General features: G+C 40.9%; 1 pseudogene; it reads left to right on the top strand.

Moving 5' to 3' along the window:
- Positions 1 to 546: 546 nt before the first annotated feature.
- LOC103555761 (actin-related protein 2/3 complex subunit 3 pseudogene) lies at positions 547 to 1401 on the top strand (annotated as a pseudogene).
- Positions 1402 to 23973: the final 22572 nt, after the last annotated feature.

Raw genomic sequence — 23973 nt, forward strand, 5'->3', positions numbered from 1 at the left:
GTTCAAGCCTAAGGACGTTCTCGAAAACAATGGAGGTTTTGAGGGAAAGCAATTAAGAGGAGGCTGGCAGCTTCATGAGTGACAGAGGCTAAACCATAGGGCAACTAGTCTACCAGAGAGAACCTGGGAAAGAGATAGCTAAGAAGACCCTATCTGAGATCACAACAAGCCTCAAACACTGACCTCAAAAACCACCCCTGCAAGGGCCAGCTCTGTGGCCAAGTGGTTCAAGTTCCACACACTTTGCTTTGGCGGCCCAGGTTTGCAGGTTCAGATCCTGGGTGTGGATCTAGTCCACTCATCAACCGTGCTGTGGAGGCATCTCACGTACAAAGTAGAAGAAGGTTGTCATAGATGTTAGCTCAAGGCTCATCTTCCTCAAGAGAAAAAAGAAGAGGATTGGCAATGGATGTTAGCTCAGGGAGAATCTTCCTTACACACACACAAAAACCCATCCTTGCAATCCCAAGCTTAACTGGATTGATCAGATAATTGTGGAGCAATTTATATCCCAGGGCATTGTCAAAAAAATAGAGCACTCAGACCGCAAGCACCGCGCTCTAACCCCATCTTCCTCATCTGGGTTGGAACCGGGGCGCCGTCAAGATGCCGGCTTACCACTCTTCTCTCATGGACCCTGACACCAAACTCATTGGAAACATGGCACTGTTGCCCATCAGAAGTCAATTCAAAGGACCTGCCCCTAGAGAGACAAAAGATACAGATATTGTGGATGAAGCCATCTATTACTTCAAGGCCAATGTCTTCTTCAAAAACTATGAAATTAAGAATGAAGCTGATAGAACCGTGATATATATAACTCTCTACATTTCTGAGTGTCCAAAGAAACTCAAAAAGTGCAATTCCAAAAGCCAAGGCGAGAAGGAAATGTATACACTGGGAATCACTAATTTTCCCATTCCTAAAGAGCCTGTTTTCCACTTAATGCAATTTATGCCAAACCTGCAAACAAACAGGAAGATGAAGTCATGAGGGCCTACTTACAGCAACTGAGGCAGGAGACTGGACTGAGACTTTGTGAGAAAGTGTTTGATCCTCAGAATGATAAACCCAGCAAGTGGTGGACTTGCTTTGTGAAGAGACAGTTCATGAACAAGAGTCTTTCAGGACCTGGACAGTAAAGGGAGCCTGGGCAGACACCGTCCACAGCTGTGGGCAGCATTTTACAGCAAGAGGTACACAGTTCTTTGCCTTTATTTCATAAAGTTTTATACAGAAGACGGAAGAGAGCATGTCTTTACTTGAAGAGCTCTTTATCAAGAATTTGGGTGGGGGAGGGAAGAATGGGCTGTTGATGGGTGATTTGAAATTTTCTCCACTATTAAGTTGGTGCTTAATAAGCAACAATAATAAAGAAATTTCTAACATTCCAAAAAAAAATAGAGGACTCAACTTGCAATTAGTGGAGCCAAAAAGCTGGGTGTGATCAGAGAAAGAGATAGTTAAAGAGAATCTTAAAAAAAACCCAGTCATCCCAGGATGACAATGCACATGCCTAAGGCTGGATCCTTTGAGAAGTCTTCATGCTGTGGGGGAAATAGACTTCACTAAAATAGTACAATCAGTCACTAAACAAATAAGCAAACAACAGAGGGACTAGATGTTGGATTTAACAGACAAAGATTTCAAAGTAGCCATTATAAATATGTTCAAAGAACTATAGGAAACTATGATTAAAGAAGTAAAGAGAGGATGGTGTCAAGATGGCAGCGTAGGCAGACCTTGAACTCACCTCCTCCCCTGGACACAAGAAATTTACAACTACTCTTGGAACAATTACCCCTGACAGAGAACTGAAAACTGGATAAAAAAAGAAAAATCCCACAACAAAGGACACTGCTGACTGAGGTAGAAGGGGCAAAAATTCCCTTCTCGAGAGAAAAAAGCTGCCTTCAAGCTGCGGCACTTCATGGCCAGCCAGGAGCAATATTAAGATATGAATCCCTCCCTGGAGGAGTAGAGAATCTGAGCAGGGGAGCGTTACCCCAATAAGCAGCTTTTGGACTCAGCACAACCAAGACAAGCGTCACAATATCTGGCTTTGCTGGCTATTAACACCAATGGGGAATACCCCCAGAGAAGCTATCAGACATACGAGGGAAAAAAGCGTGTTCTTAAAAGGCCCAGCACAAATTCACCCATTTCAGAAAGCAATCTAAAATCACCAGAAAGAAAGGTGCACAGTCCTTTAATGAAAAGAGACTCACTTGATAAGCTCTGGGTGCATTTCAGTGAGAGGTGAGACCTCCCCAGGGACAGAGACATTGACAGTAGCCATTATTGTGACCTAGTATAGGTGTGCTGACACAGATGATGGCAGATGCCATTGGAGTTAGTTCTTCCCCTGGCCTGTTAGTGCAGGACTCTGCCCCCCCAACTAGAGCACCAACTTAATCCAGCTCAGCCAGGGCAGGGTCTAGGGAGAGGCCTTGCCCAACAACAAGCCCTCAGGCAACTTGTGGGCCTGCATAGGCAGGGTGCCTGGAGCCTCTGCACCTGGGAGTGTGAGTCTGCTTCTGCAGGGCAGGGCTTGCACGAAGAGTGGGCCTGCATCAGTGGAGTGTGTGGGGCTTCTGCAGTGGGGTGACTGGGTCTTCTTCAGGGGCTTGGGGTGTGCACAAGGGGCAGGACTGTGTTGATGGGGTGTGTGGCCCTGTGAGTGGTGGGTCTTGCCAGCTGCAGAAGACTTGTGCTTCTCAAACAGCCACATAGGGTATTGGTCCCACTGTCCAAAGCCTGAAACAATTGGGTGCTCCGATGCCTGGGGCCAGCCCCACTAAGCTGCAATCCTGAGAGAGCTGACAACAGCCTTACAGGTAGGAGGCCTACAGCAAATGTAAGTCCCCAAGCCTAGCAACCAGCTGGGTTGGCCTACTCACTTAACAGAAAAACTGCAACAGGAATGTGCTATTAGATCTTGGAGCCAACTGTGCTGGGGCTCCTCATGCCTGATAAAGTGACTGGAGGATCCATAGCAGCCACATGCAGTTAAGCATTACAAGCAGCCAGACAGGGGGACAGCCTAGCTTCCTTAGGCACCTGCAGCAAGAACAACCCTGCCACAACAGAAGGACATACATAGCCCACACAGGTGACACTCCTGGAACATTTGGAACTGGTGACAAGAGAGTAACATACTGCTGGGCCTCATAAGGCATCACTTACATAAAGCCACCTCTCCAAGATTTGGAGATGTAGCTGACCTACCTAATACATAGATATAAACACAGAGAAAGAGGCAAAATGAGGAGGCAAAAGGATACATCCCACGTAAGGGAATAGGACAGAAGCCCAGAAAAAGAACTAAATGAAACAAAGATAAGCAATCCCTCTAAGAAAGAGTTCAAACAAAAAGTCATAAGGATGCTTACTGTTTTGGGGAGAAGAATGGATGAACTCAGTGAGAACTTCAACAAAGAATTGGAAAATATAAAAAAGAACCAATCCAAAATGAAGAACACAATACTGTAAGTAAAAAATTTACTAGAGGGACTCAAAAGCAGAGGATATGATATAGAAGAATGGATCAGAAAGCTGGACAAAAGACTAGAGGAAATCACCCAAGCTGAACAGATAAAAGAAAAAAAGAATTAAAAAGAATGAGAACAGTCTAAGGGACCTCTGGGACAACATCAAGTGCACTAACCTCCGTATTATAGGTGTCCCAGAAGGAGAAGAGAGAGACAAAGGGGCAGAGACTCTATTTGAAGAAATAATAACTGAAAACTTTCCTAACCTAAGGAAGGAAACAGACATCCAGGTACAGGAAGCACAGAGAGCACCAAAAAAGATAACCCCAAAGAGGCCCACACCAAGACACATTATTATTAAAATGTCAATAATTAAAGATAAAGAGAGAATCCTAAAAGCCACAAGAGAAAGGCAACAAGACACATACAAAGGAAACCCCATAAGGCTAACAGCTGAATTCTCAGTAGAAACCTTACAGCCTATAAGAGAATGACATGACATATTTAAAGTGCTGAAAGGAAAAAACCTACAGCCAAGAATACTCTACCCAGCAAGATTATCATTCAGAATGGAAGGAGAGATAAAGAGTTTCCCACACAAGCAAAAACTAAGATTTTGTAACCAAGAAAACAGCATTACAAGAAATGTTAAAGGGTCATATTTAAGTGGAAAAGAGAATACCACAAATAGGAATAAGAAAATTATTTTTTAAAAACAATAAAATCACTGGTAAAGGCAAATGTACAGTAAAGGTAGCAGATCAACCACCTATGAAGCTAACATGATGGCCAAATGACAAAAGTACTAAAATTATCTATTTCCATGATGAGGTTGACAGATACACACACACACACAAAAAGAAGTTGACATGATATCAAAAACATAAAATGTGGAGGAGGGGAATAAGAGAGTAGAGCTTTTAGCAAGGAATCAAACTAAAGAGACCATCAACTTAATATAGATTGCTATACATGTAGGTTATTATATATGAACCTCATGGTAATTACAAACCAGAAACCTATAATAAACACACAAAAAATTAAGAGAAAGGAACCCAAACATAACACTAAAGAAGGCAGTCAAACCACAAGGGAAGACACTCAGAGAAGAAAGGAACAGAGAAGAACACCCAGAAAAAAAGCAACAAAATGGCAATAAGTACATTCTTATCAATAGCTACTTTAAATGTCAATGGACTAAATGCTCCAATCAAAAGGCATAGGATGGCCAATTGGATTTTAAAAAAGACCCTTATATACTGCATACAAGAGACACACTTCAGACCTAAAGACACTCACAAACTGAAAGTTAAGGGGTGGAAAAAGATACTGCATGCAAATGTCAATGAAAAGAAAGCTGGGGTAGCAATACTTATATGAGACAAAATAGATTTTAAGACAAAAACCATAACAAGAGACAAAGAAGGGCTCTACATAACGATAAAGGGAACAATCTAATAAGAGGATATAACACTGGTAAATATCTATGCATCCAACATACAAGCACCTAAATATATAAAGCAATTATTAATAGACATAAAAGGAGAAATAGACAGCAATGCAATAATAGTAGGGGACTTTAACATGCCACTTACACCAATGGATAGGTCATCCAAAGGGAAGATCAATAAGGAAACATTGGCCTTAAATGACACATTAGACCAGGTCACTTAGTAGGTATATACAGAACACTCCATCCCAAAACTGCAGAATACACCTTCTTTTCTAATGAACATGGAAATTCTCCAGGATAGATCACATATTAGGCCTCAAAACAAGTCTCAATAAATTTAAGAAGATGGAAATAATACCAAGCATCTTTTCTGACCACAAAGGTATGAAACTAGAAATGAACTACAGGAAGAAAATTGGGAAACCCACAAATATGTGGAGATTAAACAAAATGCTACTGAACAAAGATTGGGTCAATGAAGAAACCAAAGGAGAAATCAAAAAACATCTGGAGACAAATGAAAATGGAAATACGACATGCAAAAGTTTATGAGATACAACAAAAGGAGTTCTAAGAGGGAAGTTTATAGGAATACAGGCTTACCTCAAAAAAACAAGAAAAATCTCAAATAAACAATCTAACAATGCCCTTAAAGGAACTGGAAAAAGAAGAACAAACAAAGTCCAAAATCAGTAGAAGGAAAGAAATAATAAAAATCAGAGCAGAAACAAATGAAGTAGAGACTAAAGAAAAAAAAAAAAAGAAAAAAACCAATGAAACCAAGAGGCTGTTCTTTGAAAAGATAAACAAAATTGACAAACCTTTAGCTAGACTCACCAAGAAGAAAATAGAGAAGGCTCAAATAAATAAAATCAGAAATGAAAGAGGGGAGATTACAACAGACATCTCAGAAATACAAGATTATGAGAGAATACTATGAAAAGCTATACACCAACAAACTGGATAATCTAGAAGAAATGGATAAATTCTTAGAATCATACAACCTTCCAAAATTGAATCAAGAAGAAGTAGAGAATTTTAATAGACCAATCACAGTAATCAAAAACTCCCCAAAAATAAAAGTCCAGGACCAGACGGCTTCCCTGGTGAATTCTATCAAACATTCAAAGGAGACTTAATACCTATCGTTCTCAAACTCTTCCAAAAAATTGAAGAGGAGGGGAGGCTTCCTACCTCATTCCATGAAGCCAACATTACCTTGACACCAAAACCAGACAAGGACAACACAAAAAAAGAAAATTACAGGCCGATATCACTGACGAACACCAATTCAAAAATCCTCCTCAAAATGCTAGCAAATCAAATACAACAATGTATTAAGAAGATCATACACCATGATCAAGTGGGATTTATTCCAGGGATGCAGGGATAGTTCAACGTCTGTAAATCAATCAACGTGATATGCCATATTAACAAAATGAAGAGTAAAAATCACATGATCATCTCAATAGACACAGGGAAAGAATTTGACAAGATACAGCATCCATTTATGATAAAAACTCTGAATAAAATGGGTATAGAAGGAAATTACCTCAACATAATAAAGGCCATATATGACAAGCCCACAGCTAATAGCATTCTCTATGGAGAAAAACTGAAAGCTATCCCTCTAAGAACAGGAACCAGACAAGGATGCCCACTTTCACCACTCTTATTTAACATAGTGTTGGAAGTCCTAGCCAGAGGAATCAGGCAAGACAAAGAAATAAAAGGGATCCAAATTGGAAAGGAAGAAGTGAAACTGTCACTATTTGCAGATGACATGATGTTATATATAGAAAACCCTAAATAAGCCACCAAAATCTTTTAGAAATAATAAAGAATATAATAAAGTCACAGGATACAAAATCAACATACAAAAATCAGCTGTGTTTCTATACACTAACAATGAAGTAATAGAAAGAGAAATTAAGAATATAATCCCATTTATAATTTCAACAAAAAATAAAATATCTAGGAATAAACTTAACTAAAGAGGTGAAAGACTGGTACACTAAAACTATGAAACATTGTTGAAAGAAATTGAAGAAGACACAAAGAAATGGAAAGATATTCCACGCTCTTGGACTGGAAGAATTAACATAGTTAAAATGTCCATACTTCCTAAAGCAATCTACACATTAAATGCAATCTCTGTCAAAGTTCCAACATTTTTCCCAGAAATAGAACAAAGAATGCTAAAATTTTTATGGAACAACAAAAGACCCCAAATAGCCAAAGGAATCTTGAGAAAAAGGAACAAAACTGGAGCTATCACACTCCCTGATTTCAAAATATAGTACAAAGCTATAATAATGAAAATAGCATGGTACTGGCACAAAAATGGACACACAGATCAATGGAACAGAATTGAGAGCCCGGAAATAAACCCACACATCTATGGACAACAAATTTTCAACAAGGGAGCCAAGAACATACAATGGAGAAAGGAAAGTCTCTTCAATAAATGGTGTTGGGGAAACATGACAGCCACATGCAAAAGAATGAAAGTAGACTATTATCTTACACCATACACAAAAATTAACTCAAAATGGATTAAAGACTTGAATGTAAGACCTGAAACTATGAAACTTCTAGAAGAAAACATAGGCAGCACGCTCTTCCACGTTGGTCTTAGCAGCATATTTTCAAGTACCATGTCTGAATGGGCAAGGGAAACAGAAAAAATAAACAAATGCGACTACATCAGACTAAAAAGCACAGCAAAGGAAATCATCAACAAAATGAAAAGACAGTCTGACAATTGGGAGAAGATATTTGCAAACCACATATCTGATAAGGGGTTAATATCCAAAATATATAAAGAAATCACACAACTCAAAACCAAAAAAACTAACAACCCAAGTAAAAAATGGGCACAAGATCTTAAGAGACATTTCTCCAAAGAAGATATACAGATGGCCAGCAGGCACATGAAAAGATATTCAACATTACTATCAGGGAAAGGCAAATCAAAACTACAATGAGATATCACCTCATGCTCATCAGAAAGGCTATAATCAACAAGACAGGAAATAACAAGGATTGAAGAGGATGTGGAGAAAAAGGAAATCTCATATACTGCTGGTGGGAGTGCATACTGGTGCAGCCACTATGGAAAACAGTATAGAGATTCCTCCAAAAATTAAGAATAGAACTACCATATGATCCAGCTATTCCACTGCTGTTCCAAAGAACATGAAAACATGAATGTGTAAAGATACATGCACCCCTATGTTCATTGCAACATTATTCACAATAGTCAAGACTTGCAAGCAACCTAGGTGCCCATCAAGGGACAAATGGATAAAGAAGATGTGGTACATATATACAATGGAATACTACTCAGCCATAAAAATAAGATGAAATCTGGCCATTTGTGACAACATGGATGGAACTTGAGGGTATTACGCTAAGCGAAATAAGTCAGAGGGAGAAAGTCAAATACCATATGATCTCGTTCATAAACAGAAGATAAAAACAACAACAAACTAACACATAGAGACAGAGATTGGATTGTGGTTACCAGAGGAGAAGGGAGGAAGGGAGGAGAGTAAAAGGAGGCACATGTGTGTGGTGATGGATTGTAATTAGTCTTTGGGTAATGAACATGATGTAATCTACACAGAAATTGAAATATAATGATGTAGACCTAAAATTTATATAATGTTATAAACCAATGTTACTGCAATAAAAAAGAAAATAAAATAAAAACAAATAAAGCAATCATTACACACACACACACACACACACACACACACACAAAGAAGTAAAGAAAGGTATGATGTCAATCTCACATCAAATAGAATCAATAAAGAAATAGAAATTATTATAAAGAACCAAATGGAAATTCTGGAGTTGAAAAAATACAATTGAAATTTAAAATTTATTAGAAAGGCTAAACAGTGCATTTGAACTGACAGAAGAATGAGTAAACTTGAAGATAGATCAATAGAGATTATGCCGTCTGATGAACCGAGAGAAAAAAAAACCGTAGAACAATGAACAGAGCCTTACATTACAAAGAGTTAAAGAGTAACGTACAAGTTATTCTCCGTTCTCTGCTAGGAGAAGCCTGGCAGATACCACCCTCATCAGGTGATCTCGGTGAATATCGACATTAGCAGGACAGACTGAAATTGTGCCTCAGCTCATAGTAGCAATGAGAAGAATACGGCAATTCTTCTGTGATATTTCCACCCAAGTTGCGTAATCTGAATTAAAATCAATAGGAAATATCATATGAAACCCAACTTAAGGGACATTCTAGGTACTAAGAGGCCTGAACTCTTCGAGGTTGTCAAGGTCATGAAAGTCAAGGGAAGACTGAAGAATTGTTGCAAGATCAAAGAGACTAAATAGATTTGTCAGCTAAGGCAGTGTGTGATTCTGAACTGGATTCTTTTGTTGGAATCACTGACGAAACTCGAATGAGCTCTGAGGATTAGACAATAGTAATTATCAATGTTAATTTCCTGATTTTTGGTTTTTTTGAGGAAGATTAGCCCTGAGCTAACTACGGCCAATCCTCCTCTTTTTGCTGAGGAAGACTGGCCCTGAGCTAACACCCATGCCCATCTTCCTCTACTTTATATGTGGGACGCCTACCACAGCATGGCTTTTGCCAAGAGGTGCCATGTCTGCACCCAGGATCCGAACCGGCGAACCCGGGCTGCCGAGAAGCGGACCGTGTGAACTTAACTGCTGGGCCACCAGGCCGGCACCTAATTTCCTGATTTTAATGGTTATATTTTGGTTATGTAGAAAAAATATTGAAAAGTTATATTGACAAAGTAAGCAATTATGTGGCTTGTCTCCAAAATGGCTGGCCACCATGGATTCCTTCTCTGTACATACACAAACCAGAGTTGCAGTCTACTCCTCTGCTCCCTCTAATGTGGCCTGACTTATGACTGCTTTGACCAACTGAATGTTACCAAAGTCACGCTGTGTGACTTCAGGGGCTAGAGCCTAAGAAGCCTTGCAGCTTCTGCCTATGTCTCATGGAACGCATACTCTCAGGGTAGCCAACTGCTACATAAGAAGTTTGAGTACCCTGAAACCACCATGCTGTGAGGAAGCGCAAGCTAGCTACATGGAGAGGTTGGGTAGAAAAAGATGCCCTCTGACTGCCACCATCTGAGGCGCTCCAAGTAAGAACTGCCCTGCTGAGCCCAGAAAGATAAGAATAAATTGTCGTTTTAACCATTATGTTTTGGCGTTGTTTTTTACACATTTATATATAGTAAGAATAGTGTTATATTCAAGTGGTAATGGAACTATGGATACGTGTAAGCTTCTTGGTGTTTCTTTATTTTTGTATTTTTTTGCATTAAGCATATATTAAAATTTTTTTTAGGAAGATTAGCCCTGAGCTAACTACTGCCAATCCTCCTCTTTTTCCTGAGGAAGACTGGCCCTGAGCTAACACCCATGCCCATCTTCCTCTACTTTATATGTGGAAGGCCTACCACAGCACGGCTTTTTGCCAAGCAGCACCCTGTCCGCACCCGGGATCTGAACTGGCAAACCCCGGGCTGCCACGAAGCGGAACGTGTGAACTTAACTGCTACATCACCGGGCCGGCCCCTAAATTTTTAATTAAAGAAATTACAGGGCTGGTCGGGTGGTGTAGTGGTTGAGTTCATGCTTCCACTTCAGTGGCCCAGGGTTTACAGGTTAGGATCCCTTGCGTGGACCTAGCACCGCTTGTCAAGCCATGCTGTGGAGGCATCCCACATAAAATAGAGGAAGATCAGCACATATGTGAGCTCAGGGCCAATCTTCCTCACAAAAATAAACAAAAAAAGAAATTACTTATTTTCCCCCAGCACTTTGGGTTAAGAGTAGCATTGGCCAGAGTGTGCCTCCCAAGATATGACTATAACCTCTAGACAGATAGACTATTCATCATGATATCTGCAGTATCCAATACAATGGCTGGATGTAGTAGGTACTTAATAAATATTTGCTAAGTAATTGATGTATGGGAGAGCACTGAATAACTTTTCCGGGGATGAAAGCCTATTTATTTGTTCATTCATTCATTTGCTTAGAGAGATTTATGTTAGTCTGGCATCATACTTTTTTTCAACTAGTTCTATACTCTCTTTAGAGGACCCTATTCAAGGGCCTTAAAGATGCCAGACAGGAAGGCCATGTGTTGAAGCTGTGATTTATTGCTTTTTTCCCCATACATTTTTCTCTCCATGTGACTTTCTCCTCTGCTTCCTTCTGTGACTTCCCCATTCCATGTGGACCTTTTGCCACAACCCCTCTCCATTTGTACATGCCTAGACAAAGTAGCACAAAAGATAAAATTATAAGCCAATCTCTTTTGTGAATAAAACTTAGATGAAATACCAACAGCTCAAATCAATCAATATATAGAAAGAATAATACTTATGATCAAGTAGGATTATTTCAAGAATACAAAAATAATATAACATTAGAAAATGGGTTGATGTTAATAAACTATGTTTCATAGATCAAAGGAGAGAAATACGATCATTCCAGTTTTTCCAAAAAAATTCTTAGTAAACTGGATCTCGAGGAATACTTCCTCAACATGATAAAAATTTATATTAAATGAACACATTGAGATATAGCATATGTAAGACACTGCGTTAAGTTTTAGGGATTAAAACACTAAATAAGGCAAGTCCTTGTTCTTAAGAACCTAAAACATGAACTATTAATCACAAAACATTTCCAGTCTCTTTTTCTGCAGCAGACCTTTCCTCTCACAACTGGGAATTAATCCAAAAACGGAATTTCAAATTAAGAAATTTGCACAATGTTCACTGCGGTGCTATTTTTAGGAGCAAATTCTCTTAACCTTAATGTCCAACAATGGGCGATAGTTATGGAAATTTCTTCGTATTAACTCAAAGGAGTATTAAGCACTCGCTAATATATTTCGTTCAGCACCCAGGATGCGCCAGCAACCTAACACATAGACTAAACTAGTTCAAAGACAATGTAGCAATATTGAACTCTGTAGGTGAAGTAAAATCAGTTGTAAAAAGTGTGATAGGGTTTCTCAACCTCAGCGTTACTGACATTCTGGATCAGCTCATTCTTTGTCTGGGGGCAGGGCTTTGTCTTGTGCATTGCAGGATGTTTAGAAGCATTCCTGGCCTCTACCAGTGACCCAACAGCACAGCCTCCTGCAAGTTTTAACAACCAAAAATGTCTCCACACGTTGCCAAATGTCTCCTAGGGGCAAATTTGCCCTTGGTCGAGTATAACACCTATTCATCAAACAGCACAATATTCCATGTATATTTTGACTACAACTATATAAAAACCTGTATTTACTGTTAATGTGGTTGAGTTAATGCCTACTCCTAGCAACCAACCCTATGGACAGCAGAGTGGACGCCTGCCCAGTCTTTTTTGCACCATCCTCTCACCTTCCTATGCTATACCAGATAATGCTCCACCCTATTCATGGGGTTTTCATTGCCAATTTTTTCGGAATTGGGTGGCCAGGTCCTTCTTCCTAGGCTGTCTTAGTCTGAAAGCTCCACTGAAACCTCTCCACCATGGGTGACCTAGCTGGTATTGGAAATACCGGTGGCATAGCTTTCAGCATCACAGCAGCAGGCAGCCACTAGAGTATGATAACCGACAAATGGGTGGTGTGGCTCCTTGACCAGGAAACAAACCTGTGCCTTGGCAGTGACAGTGCCGAATCTTAACCACTAGACCACCAGGGCTTGCTAAAAACCTGTATACACAAGAGTAAAAATTGGAAGAAACAATGAGGAAATAGTACTTGCTATGATTATGGATGGAGTTTTGGTTGTAATTTCTTTTCTCAGATTCTCTAATTGTTTTAGCAGTGAGTATAGACTGTTTTTAAGATGTGCTTTCTAAATGGTCAGGTTCAGGAACAGCTCTCAGCCCAGGAATGCCAGCAATACTCTCTGGCAGCGTCATTTCCCGCTGGTGGGCTGATGCACGGTCTCAATTTCCTTTATGTCTCCCCTGAGTTCTAGCGCTCCATGAAGAGGCCTTGGCTAGCTGCACGTCTCCACAGATGTGTGTGTCAAGATCACTGATTTCGGCTTGTAGCAGTTTACAGATGATTCTCTTTGTAATATGTGGTGCACCTTTGATATCAGCTGTGATGATTAATTTTATGTGTCAAGTTGACCCGGCCACGAGGTGCCCAGATACTTGGTCAAACATTATTCTGAGTGATCCTGTAAGGATGCTTTTGGATGAAAGTAGCATTGAAATCACTAAACTGAGTACAGCAGATTGTCCTCCATTTTGTGTGTGAGCCTTTTCCAATCAGTTGAGGACCTGAACAGAACAAAAACACTGAGTAAAAGAGAATTTTCCTGCCTCACAGCCTTGAACTGGGACATTGGCATTTTTCTTGCCTTTGGACTCCAGCTGAAACATTGGCTCTTCCTGAGTCTCAGACCTTTGGACTTAGACTGGAACTAAATCTTTGACTCTCCTGGGTCTCCAGCTTGCCAACTCACCGCAGATTTTGGAACTTCCTCAGCCTCCATAATCATGGGAGTCAATTCCTTATAATAAATCCCTATATATGTATATAGATAGATTAGATATAGATATAGATGTAGATATAGATATAGATTTAGGTTCTGTTTCTCTGGAGAACCCTGACTAATACATTAGCAAATGTTTACCTCCAGACCCAAGGACTGGGCCTTTCCAGAGAAGTCTACAGGAAGATGTCACCAGCCTTATAAATTCATCAGAATCAAACACAGGCATCTACCACTCTTGTTTCCATGTCTAATTCTCAAGTGGCTTTGACCTTGGGCTGGCCTACCACGTTGCTTATCCCTACTCAGGTCTGACCTTTCTCAATGGCTGAACTCACAGTGACCTTTCCTTTGGTTCTTCTTTTACTCTACAGACACGATTTTGGCAAACTGTCTGTATATACCCTAGAAACAACTTCAACTTGCTTTAGCATTGGTTTCACTTCTCCACTTCCCGTCCTGTAAGCTCACAGAGATTGGCAATGCCCTGCTATGTGAATGAGAGAGGAATTCTTTCCTAGCCCATTGAGTAATGTGCATTTTTCAAAATGCAGCAAAAATATATTCTGACAGATGCCTTTGGATCCCTTGGTGCCTTTGCAAACACAGCTGTGTAGAGTGGGCTCAGTAAGGTTGTGTCTGTGATGGACATTGCTTTACTACCTGGTGATGGAGAATGAGTTAGACAGGGCATGGCGCACACTGACACAACCAACGACCTAGTCACATCACAGCCTTAGGATGCCAATGAGCTTTCAGGGCACAGACAAACTTGCTTCCAGGTTCCAAATATCCAAGTGTCCCCAGAGGATTAGTTACCTAGTAACACAGACCAGGAGGGAATCTGGACTCACATGCTAAAATTATAGGATCATGGGATTGAAGATACTGTTCTTAGCAGAACCCAAAGCATTCTGACTGGGGTCATGTTGTTAAAAGAGATTGACGGGTACTGTTGGAAAATAAACTTAACCAATCCATGCTTAGTTTTTTTCTTTGTGATACCTGTTCCACCTATTTTGTCAGGTGTTTGTGAGAAATAAATGAAATAATATTAACAATAGTAACAGAAAATGCTTATATAACAACAGTAATAGAAAATACTTACATAGCACTTATTACATGCCAGGCACTGTTTTAAGTACTTTACATGTGTGAACTTATAACAGTGGGAAAAACATTACAAATAATAAAAGCATTCTGCAAAGGTAATGTGCTGTTATTAGAAATAAAATCTTTAATCATTGCTATCACGCACTTTCGCATGAGTAGCTATATCCAGGAGCAAGTTCTTGCCATAACAGATGTTGCAGTCACCACTGATATATTAATGGTGACCAGTAAACAAATGGTCTGGCCAACCAGATGACGCAGCCTATACCCACTCTGGAAGCCTCATGGCCTTATCCACATGATAGAATCTGCCTTTCTCAGCAGAAACACACGGACACTGATAACAACAGCCCTGCTGCTTGCCGCCCAGCTGTTAGACCGTAAGTCGCCCAGGTTGTTCTTTCTGACTATTTTCATCAGCCTTTCCCTCTCATCCTGCAGAAGCCGGGTCATCTTTCCTTCCTTCATTTTTGATTACATCTTCAGAGAATTGGCCATATTTCCCAAGCTTTGGGGGACAAACTGGTCAGACACAAAGCAAAGGGAGAATTGGCTCCTCATTACTTGACCCAACCAGGTCTGTTTATCGAACTGTGTAGCTCAAGACCGAAAAGTCACTCACTTTCAAAAAAAGACGTGAAGATTTACATCTCCCGCCAAAGAAAAGAGATGAGCAGGGCAGTGTGCAGGGCAACTGCCTCCTCTGCTTCTGCCCTATGATTAGGGCCACCATTCAGCCAAGTATTCTGAGACGGCTCTGGTTTCCAGTTATGTCTCAGAATAATTATTCATAGAGCCTTTTTCACTCTCCAAAGTGTCCTGGTTTGGGTGATAAATCACATGGTCACTCTATGACCCACCATGGAGTGCGGCCTCCAGGTATAGTGCAACACACTACCATGCGGGCTGGAAGACCGGGGCTCTAGACTTGAATCCACTGCTGAGGCCATGGGCTTAGGCAACTCACTTCTCCTCTCAGATCCTCAGTTTTCCTGTCTGCAAAATGGACATGGTTCCTGCTCTGTCCTCTTCACAGGCTCGTGCTGAGGGGTGAGTGGTGTACTGATCTGAAAGCACTCAATCAGCTTTGCACCACTAAACAGATGAAAGTTCTTTTCATGATGACAGTATAGATTAGGAGTCTGTTATTTCATCCTATCGTCCAGTAGCTTACTAGGCATTTCCCCTTTACACAAGTGAAGAGAACCCATATTAGAATGGAGACTGGAAAAGGTAACAAATGACTTGTTCTGCATGTGAACTTGACATTGCACAGATGTCACATTGTAAAGTGCCACACCCTTTGTTGATTCCCCCTCCTTCCCTCCCTTTCTCACCCTAATAAAGAGTCACCATGCACTTCATCCAAAGGGACATGGTTGACCTTTCTGGATACTGATAAACAAAGAACTTGATGGTCCCAATCCTTTGTGAAGATGTGCATTCTTGGTCACTTGGCCTGATGTTTCCTGGGATATTTATTCTTTTGTGGCAAAGAAAAGTCCCAAAGCTGATTACCAAAACTACATGATCTGAACGGACAGGATTTCCTGACAGAATTGTCTTCTGAAGCAGAATCCTATCTTCACCTTGTCACCCATATGTGCTTCCCAAACAGATGAGGGACAAGGAGGTATGACTTCCTTCAGTGACATGTCATCCTTCTCTGAGTAGCTTCATTAAGACCTGGAGCCCCTTAGGTTCCACCACTGAGAAGGGGTCAGCATTCATGGAAAACATTCCCGGGTTTGCTTGCCAGGAGCAGGCAAGCACCCAGGACATCATCTCTAATTTATCTGCACACTTTCTGAAGAATTAGTGGCCCAGTGCCATTATGGATGTCATTTTTCACACTATAAACTTTGCAAAGGAATTCAAAGGAAACAAATGTGGAGTGCAGAACAACGAGCACCAAATCAGAGAAGCGTCTGTCCTTAGATCTTCCAGGATGAGATTTTATGAAGCCTGTTCTTACGATTTGCTCTGCGAGTAGAGGCTATCCAGCAAATCACTTCAAAAGCTTGAAAGATATCGTCTCAAATCAAATTATTTCTTCTTCTTCTCCTTTTTTAGATGTGGAAGGAAGATGAAGAGAAAAGAAAACTCATTCATTCAATGCATATTTATTGAGCTGCCAGGTGCTCTTTTAGATGCTGGGATACAGCAGTAACTCAGTTGACAAAGAACTGCTTCATGGAGTCGACATTCTAGTCAATGAGAAAGGCAATAAACAGAGAAACGAACCAGTGCGAAATGGAACGTCAGGTGACCAGAAGTGACTGGGCTGCAATTTTTAGACAGGGTGGCCAGGGAAGGGACGAGGGGGCAATAGCTCTCCCCTCCTAGTGTTACCTTTTTAAATCTAAAGCTCTTCACCTTCAGCAAAAGGGCTTCCCTCACCCAGATCCACTCACTTTATCTTCTTTCTGGAATTCCCACAAGATGAACTCTTTGACTGAGCCCCAAAACAGGGCCCTTGATATGCTAAAGGACTTTAACCAATCCCTCCTCAAGATAAGAGCTTGGCAAAGAAGGCCATTATTGTCTTGCAGCAAAATCTAATTTCCGAGTGTCAGAAGCTAAATATTACAGCAGTCTCCCTCTTTATAGTTCTTTAGTAACAAGTCTTGATACCCTGCGAGTAGATGGATGGCTCCGGTGAATGGAAACAAAAGGTAAAATGCATGAGCACATGAATAATTTTAAAGATATCACACCCTCACAATGACTAAGCTCCTAGTGAGTACCAGATACTATGTTAGCTGCCGGCAGAGCAAAGGTAAATAAGATACGGTACCTTCCTTCAAAGACAAGTCTAATGGAGTCATCTGTAAGATGAAGAGCTGAGACCAGATTGGTGTTTCTCAAGAGGATGCTATTTGCATTTGGGGAAGGACAATTTATTAGTGCACAGAATCTGACATCCTGTACTTTGTAGGGCATTTAGCATGTTTATTCTTATTGTCTCTTCTTCTTCTTATAAGGACACCAGTAACACTGAATTAATACTCTACTCTTATGACCTCATTTAACCTCAACTACCTCCTTAAAAGCCCGCTCTGCAAATATAGTCCCATCGGAGGTTAGGACTTCAAGATACAAATTTGGGGTAAACAGTTCAGTCCATAACACTTGCCTATTAATTGCTGGTAGCACCAAGCAAGGATAACCAAAAACACCCCCCTACATTCTCAAATGGTTCCTAGAGCTCTAAGAGGAGTCCCCATTCTGATGTTCTCCAGTGTTGAGAATTTCCACATCTGCTTTAAACACTTACAAATGTCTATTCGCCTGCCGAATTTGACTCTCATTTTCTGATGTCAGGTGAGACGGTTCCCTGAGAAAAGTACTTTCTTAAGTGACTCATGGAACTCCAACGCATTACTCATATTATTAGATAAAGCTGATTGTATCATTTCTCTTTCAGAGTTTTCTGGCCCTAAAGTAATACACTATTAAGCACAGGCAGACAGACTTCAAGTTGTTATTTATATATTGCCTCCCTAGATTGAGTACACTTTCTGGGAGATGAATATCATGAAAATCATTAACATTCTGCTCTGAGATCTAAAGTAAAAAGGATTTAATGAGGAATTTAGAGAGAGAAGAGTCTCAGGGGAACCAAAAGATGAGTTCTAGATAGAAGAAGACAAAACATAAGCCTCCAGCTGAGCTGCAGTATGATGTTGACACATTAACCAGGAAGTCTTTGCATCTTATTTCCATATTAATACTAATCCCACTTGTTGAGTACAGTGTCAAGCACGGTAATATGAACATTCCATACATACTATCATTTGATTTAATATTGTTAAAAGGCAATTAAAATATAAGGATACTTCTGCAGCTCTTCACTCTTCCTCAACCTCCCCCTGACCTGAGACACACATTTCTTGATCCAACCTAGAGGCAGAGATACCTGTGAGAAATGATGGTGGACTGACCTAGGAAAGTCAAAGCAGGAGAGCTGAGTAGTGGACATATTTGAGAGTTACTTAGGTGGTGGAATCAACAGAATTTGGTGAGTGGTTCGTTATGGGGTGAAGGAAAAGGTATAGTCAAAGATGGTGCCTAGGGTATGGTGTGGGCAACTTGTTGCCTGGGGATGGCAGTCACTGCAGTAGAAAATACAGGAGAGGATTGGGTACACGACTTCAAAAGAGTTCTGTAGGGCTGTCATTGCGTGGGAGAAATTTTTGGTGAGAGCATTCATTTGCTCTAACTCCTAGAGGCTTTATGATTATCCTCCAGCTCTTTGTGTCATTTTCCTCACCATGTGAAAAATTGGAGTATCGATCCTTCCATCATACAGGATGGTTGTGAGGTGAGAGAACATGCGCAACCATGTCCAGGCCATGGAAGGCACTGACCAAATACTATCCTTCTTCACCTTCTTTCCTCTTTCCAACTCTTGGTCTGTCATTCCACAGATACTGTTCAATCTAACCCTTGAGAATATCAGCACCTACAGGGATGGGTTAACAAACAAAGGATAAAATGCAGGAGCTGAGTGAAGTAACACCTGGTAGGTGCTCACTAATGGTAGGTCAGTCTGAAATTGGTGGATGGGTACAGAGTTAGAGGTAGGGTGTTGGTATCAGAAAGAGCAAGGAGAAAGATGTCTTGGAGACATTCTGCTGTTTTCAGTTTTGACTGGTACCCTCTCTGCTTTCCAGCATTTGGTGTATACAGAAATGAATCAAGTGTCCTTAGCCATATCATGATTCATACCATGGACTCAAACCTCAAATTTCCAAATGGTGCCCTCCTTGTTCCTGCATAATATGAGACCAGTTTTGTGGGTTTCTACAGCTCTGTGGCTCCAAGAACTAGAACTAGCCCCAAGAATGGAATTCTCCTACATAGCCAGGAATGAAGTCTGCTTAATCTTGATCTTTTGTCTTCTGGAGGAAGATTGGCTTACTGTAGGATGGGTGCCAAGATGAGAATATTTGAAGACAACTAACCTTAGAGAAAATCTGTTGCTAAGGAGGAGACGTGACCCTTAACATTCTGGAGAGTCGTTTGACACCCAGAACAATAGTCTCTCTCTTTAGCTCTCTCTAGTAATTAATTCCAAATGGTTCACATTAGAGTGTATCCATGCTCATAATCCTCTCTTACCCTCAGGTTTGTTCTTGTTAAATCTAACTGGTACAATATCACTTTATGTTTGCACCAAGATTCTTTTGGATTATACAGGGTTGGGTTGCTCTGCAGCATAATTGACATTTTGCTGCAGTCGCACCAAACAGCTGCCTCTGGAGCCACCTGCTGACACAGTTTAGTATCTTGAGCAGTCAATATGACTAAGGAATGCACCATCCCAATCTAACATGAGAGAGGCACAATCTAGATTCTGCTCTGTCAATCCCCTCGACTTTCCGTAGCACTAGAATCAAATCAACCTGGACATTTCTTTCCCTTTCAATCCTCACAGCCATCCTTCCATTCACCTTCAAAAAAGATGTTGCAGGGGTCAGCCCTGTGGCTGAGTGGTTAAGTTCCTGCACTCCACTTTGGTGACCCGGGATTCACCAGTTCGGATCCCGGGTGTGGACCTACACACCATTCATCAAGCCATGTTGTGGTGGCATCCCACATAGAAGAACTAGAATGACTTACAACCAGGATGTACAACTATGTACTGGGGCTTTGGGGAGGAAAATAAAAAAGAGGAAGATTGGCAACAGATGTTAGCTCAGGGCCAATCTTCCTCAAATACATAAATAAATATGTTGCAATTTCCTTTGGTATCTATTGATACAGGCACTCCTCTGCATTGGGGATCTACAGTTCTTGGGTTTCCAATACTATTGGTGCTCTGTGCCAGTCCATCCTCTCTCCCTAAGCCAAGTCTCTACTCTGTTTCACTCCACCTTGGAGATGCTGAGCAGGTGCAAAGGTACTTGGAGCAGTGATTGTTTCAGTAACAATTCTCTGCATATACTCCTGGGTCCAAAATGTAGGGAGCAGTCAGAGGAGGGATGATGGAGAGAAGAAAAGGAACCAGAGATGGCTGAAAGCACCAGAATATCCACCGGTAATAAGTAAAAAGAATCAGTAAGTAATCAGTAAAAAGAATCCTCATACCTCTGGAACCTGTGCCCAAGTTACTGAGGCTTAGGGGAGCTCAATATCTTGGTAAAAGGTCACAAATTTTGTATGTGAGGCAAAGAATTTGCTGATTTATGACAGCACACTGCCCTTGACCACATGGGTTTGCACCACCTGCCAGTTAGTGATTCCATCATTTTAACCATCTTCTCTTTTTAAATGCACATATCCCTCCAAAGGATAAAACCTGGCAACTGACAATTTAGTGCGAGCTGTTCTGATCATATCATGAGATCAGTACCATATTAGTAGCTCGAGCTGCCATAACAAGATACCATAGATTGGGTGGCTTAAACAATAGAAATTTATTTTCTCACAGTTCTGGATGTTGCAAGTCTGAGATCAAGATGCCAGCATGATCCAGTTGTGGTGAGGCTGTCTTCCTGGCTTAGAGATGGCTGCCTTCTGACTGTGTCTTCACACGGTGGAGAGAGAGCACAAGATTTTTTGGATTTGATGCCAAAAGTAAAAACAAACAAGTGAGACTACATCACCTGTCATAAAAAGCACCTGCATGGCAATGAAACCAGAAACAAAATGTAAAAGCAAGGAATGGAGTGGGAGGAAATATTTGCAAACCGCATATCTAACAAGGGGTTAAAATCCAAAATATGCAAGGAACTCATACAACTCAATAGCAAAAAAAAAAAAAAAAAAAAAAAAACCCCAAAACAAATAACCCAATTAAAAAATGGGCAAAGGACCTGAATAGACATTTTTCCAAAGAAGATAAACAAATGGACAACAAGTATTGGAAAAGCTGCTCGACATCACTAAACATCAGGGAAATGCAAATCAAAACCACAATGAGATGCCAATCTCACAACCTGTTAGGATGCCTATTACCAAAAGACAAGAGATAATAAATGCTGGCAAGGATGTGGAGAAAAGAAAATCCTCGTACACTGCTGGTGGGAATGTAAACTGGCACAGCCACTATGGAAAAAAGGATGGAGGTTCCTCAAGTAATTAAAAATAGAACTACCATATGATCCAGCAATTCCACTTCTGAGTATACAGACAAAGGACACAAAATCACTATCTTGAAGAGATATTTGTACTTCCATGTTCATTGCATTGTTATTCACAATAGCAAAAGTATAGAAACAACCTAAGTGTCCCCCAATTGTTGAGGTCATGAGTGAGAGGATTTGAGTTACATATGAAGAAGCTGTCTTGGGCCCATATCCTTCAAAGGCCTGTGGACACTGCTGACCAGAAGCTTCTTTTGTTTCTGTTCATGTCTCTTGTGGCAGACAGTTGGTTACTCAATCATTCTCTACTTTTTTACTAATTTGGTTTGGGCAGCAATGTGTTCGGTTCCAGAGGATGAATCACGATTGGCCTCAGCCAATCACATCAGTCTTATTCCTTTTGGCAATGATTGGTTTAGTCAGAGAGTAAGTGACCAAGTTCTAGCCAATAAGACAGAAAGGGAAGTCTACCAGGGTTTTTTGAAAATATGTTTCCCCTTGGTAAAAGAGAGGCATGTGAAAACAAAGCCTTTTTTGTCCCTTTCCTCTTTCTTCTTGTTTTAGATACTGTGGGGTTAGGATGGGTTGGGAAGAGTTCCTGCAGCCATCTTGGAGCCATGAAGTGAGAAGCAAGGGAGAGATGTCACCAAAGTGCTGAGGATGGCGGAAAGGAAGGAGGGAAATGGCCTGGGCCCTTGAAGAAATCACTGAGCTACTCAGTCCATCCCAGGATTGACTGCCTTAGACATTTCTGAAGTGAATGATAAAGTCCTTATGGCTTAAAGCACTATAAGTCAAGATGTTTGTAACTTGAAGCTGAAGATACTCCTAGAGGACCCATATGGAGTTTCAACTATTATCCTCATTGACACTGATGCCTGGAAACAGCCATGGCTGAGTAAATGCAGAAGCTCACTCTACTAGTGCCCTGCATCAGCCAGCCAAGGGTCAGGAGAATCTACAAACTCTTGTTCAGGTTGACCCTCTCAGGAAGTCAAGAGCAAGTGACATGAAATATTTGTTGAATAAATGAGTGAAAGACAAAGGAAACAAGAGAACTGGAAGGAAAAATAAAGAGACTTGAATTTTCCAGGTTTCACAATAGGATATGCCATCAATGCCTTCCAGACCTTGTATGCTGTATCCTGTGTCAGAGAGCTCACCTACTAACCTGGGTGACAGATATCCACATAGCAGACTATGACATGAGGCAATATGGTGAACAAATTAATTCATTTATTCACTCTTGAATCCTGTCAAAGGTGTTTATTGAATGTCATCTTCAAGAAGCCCTCAGATGCAAAGGAGAGCCATTTTTTCCTGCTCCCCACATTCCTGCAGCCCCATAAAATGAGAACTTCTGTTTTTGTCAAAATAGTAGAAGGGATCTTCTGCTCTTCATTCCACTACCTGAATCCTTACTCCTTATTCATTTATGGAGTCAGGAAGAGCAACTTAGTTTGGTAGACGAGATGGGGCAGACAAAACTGAACATGTATGTGTGGTTCAGCTCCCCTTGGGCTAAGATCTTCCTGTTCGTGGAACATTTGCCACTTGCTTTCTGCTTCTTGTGCATGTGGTCGGTAAAATTTCTAGGCCAAGATTTTTCTGCCATGCAAGTGGGAGAGTAAGCTGGTTTAATACATGGGGAGGCATAAGAAGCCTTGAAACCATGGCCAAAGCTGGTAATTTTGATCCTTATCTGACACCTCTGTCTATTTCTCAGTTGTTTCAGAACCTATGGGGATATAGAACACAATCTGATGAAGAGGATGCAAGTTAGGAAGGAAAAAGGGTCTAAATCTTCCTGGGAGAGTCAAGGGAAGCTATACTAGGGGGATACTTGAGCTGAAATGAAGAGTGGATGATTCCTACACAACCAGATGGGAGGTAGGCAGAGGGATAAGGATGGGGTGCCAGGAGCAGCGACACTGTATCAGAGAGTAAGGCACAGAGGTACGAAAGAATAAGCTGTGTTCTGAGAACCACAAGAAGTTTGGCATCCAGTGGGAGGAACATCGTGGACAGAATAAGGCTGAGTAGAAAGGTCCTGATATTTAGACATTATCTTATTGTTAGTGCAGAAAAGGAAAAAGATCCTTTTCCTTCTCGCACCTAAGTTCTCAGCTGTGCCTCTGTAACAAAAAACAGATTAACCAAAGAAAAACAGAAGTTTATTCACATGTATATCTTGTATATACATGGGAGAGACTCAGGGAAAGGGTAACTCAAAGAGATGGCTAAGAACTCTGGCTTATATGGCATCTTCAACAAAGAGTAATAAATCTGTAGAGAAG

The sequence above is a fragment of the Equus przewalskii genome, chromosome 8 (assembly GCF_037783145.1).
Source record: "Equus przewalskii isolate Varuska chromosome 8, EquPr2, whole genome shotgun sequence".
Lineage (NCBI taxonomy): Eukaryota > Metazoa > Chordata > Mammalia > Perissodactyla > Equidae > Equus > Equus przewalskii.